This window comes from Sebastes fasciatus, chromosome 15, assembly GCF_043250625.1.
Source record: "Sebastes fasciatus isolate fSebFas1 chromosome 15, fSebFas1.pri, whole genome shotgun sequence".
In the NCBI taxonomy this organism is placed as follows: domain Eukaryota; kingdom Metazoa; phylum Chordata; class Actinopteri; order Perciformes; family Sebastidae; genus Sebastes; species Sebastes fasciatus.
The window spans coordinates 1,489,367-1,491,593 of NC_133809.1; the positions used below are offsets into that span (position 1 = coordinate 1,489,367).

General features: G+C 44.5%; 1 long non-coding RNA gene across 1 annotated transcript in view; it reads right to left on the minus strand.

The window, feature by feature from the left end:
* Nucleotides 1–854: 854 nt before the first annotated feature.
* Nucleotides 855–2,227, minus strand: part of LOC141783766 (uncharacterized) — a 77,062-nt gene continuing 75,689 nt past the window's right edge. Inside the window, exon 6 of the long non-coding RNA XR_012597350.1 lies at nucleotides 855–1,210. This is a non-coding gene — a long non-coding RNA (uncharacterized LOC141783766). The remainder of the gene's footprint in view (nucleotides 1,211–2,227) is intronic.

Here is a 2,227-nt window from a genome sequence, read left to right on the forward strand (position 1 = left end):
AAAATTTCCAAAAAAGGCCAAAAAAAAGTTAGCAGGAAACGTTATCGTATGGCAGTAACATGCGGTCGAGCCGGCCGTCACTCTCATCTAAAAAATGTCTGAAAAATGTCTTCAAAATATCCGAAAAAAAAGTGTGAAAAAGTTAGCAGGAAACGTTATGGTACGGCGGTAACGTTATGGTACGGCGGTAACGTTATGGTACGGCGGTAACGTTATGGTACGGCGGTAACGTTATGGTACGGCGGTAACGTTATGGTACGGCGGTAACGTTATGGTACGGCGGTAACGTTATGGTACGGCGGTAACGTTATGGTACGGCGGTAACGTTATGGTATGGCGGTAACGTTATGGTACGGCGGTAACGTTATGGTACGGCGGTAACGTTATGGTATGGAGGTAACGTTATGGTATGGTGGTAACGTTATGGTATGGCGGTAACGTTATGGTACGGCGGTAACGTTATGGTATGGCGGTAACGTAGCGGTGGAGCCGGCCGTCGCTCTCGTCTCCGTGGTCAAATGGACCGACGCTACGACTGTAGAGCACCCAGATACTGACATTTATGTTCTCTGCATTGAAACGGCCCCGATGGAGCTGACCATGGATGGATAAAGAGAACGGAGCTGACGGGAGAGCTAGAGACCACCTTGGAGAAGTTAGAGGAAGTAGACACGTGGGACTACGTCCGCTTTTCAAAATAAGGTGTTAACAAAGGGAACTGTAGATACTAAATACATCTATGGAAATAAGACTGATGGATTATATTCACCAGAATTATAAAACATTATAAATTAAAAACAAAATCCCACTAATCTGTGAGGGAAATGTCTTTATTCTTTGATTTCTGGGTTGCTGGATAATCAATAATTCCTGACAATGATCCTGATATATTTGACGTCAGGACGTCTCTGACTACAGACATGCTGGAAATCAAACATTCTTACTGGATTCATTTAGAGATTTTACAAAGTAAAAGTCCCTAGAAGTGGATGATTCATCTTGTTCTCACGGTCTAGTGGTAAAAAGTTATCAAAATCACAATAACTCGTAATGTCGGATCCCGATACTTCTTGAAGTGACAGTATGGTGACGGTATTGAATCAGGAGATCGGAGTCTAACGTCATGTGTTGTAGAACGACAAGAAATGAACCTTAAAGGTTGAAAAGACGAACCAAAGATGGCGTCAGAGCCACAAAGAATCCAGCGTCTCTGTGCAGAAAAAAACAGCTCAGATAAACCAGAAAGAAATCAAAGGACGACAACAGATGGAAAACACACACACACACACACACACACACACACACACACACACACACACACGCACACAAAGTTTGTTGTGCACGGTGGTCATGTTGAGGGAAAACAGCGTCATTGATTTTCCTGATTCCCCGCCGCCGACAGCAGATGTAACACACACACACACACACACACACACAGACACAAAAACATGCTTCTATAGGCAACAAACATCCATATCTACGCATATACGTTATGTACACACACACACACACACACACACACACACACACACACCACTCTCTCTCTATCTGGACCTGCTGACAGCTGATTGGTGGATTAGACGAGGTGACTAAAAGCGGCGAGGTAATCTTCTCTCATTATTTCAATTACCAGGCTAAACGCAGCAATCAGCCGCATAATGACGGCCGCCGGGCGAGAGAGGGCGAGAGAGGCAGGGAGAGAGGGAGAGAGAGAGAGAGAGAGAGAGAGACAGAGTGAGAGAAAAAGGTAAAAATATTTGCATTGGTTTCAGAGACAAATGCACATTTGAAGAAAAGAGACAAAGAGAAAAGAAGAGAGGGAGGGCGGGCGAGGTAGAGAGAGAATGAAAGAGAGAGAGAATGAAAGAGAGAGAGAGAGAGAGAGAGAGAGAGAGAGAGAGAGAGAGAGAGAGAGAGAGACAGAGAGAGAGAGAGAGAGAGAGAGAGAGAGAGAGGGACAGAGAGAGAGAGAGAGAGGGACAGAGAGAGAGAGAGAGAGGGAAAAAGAGGAAAATATTTGTATTGATTTCAGAGCGATAAAAGAGAGATTTGCTCGGCGGGGAGAGAAAAGATGAGAGGAAAGAGAGCGTAAATCGATGGAGGCATTTGCATCGATCTCTTCGTGGGAATACACCTTTATTTAGAGAAAAATAGAGAGGAGGAGGAGGAGGAGGGAAATAAAGAGAGAGAGAGGAAGATAAAGAAAGAGGAAGAAAGAGGAAGAAAG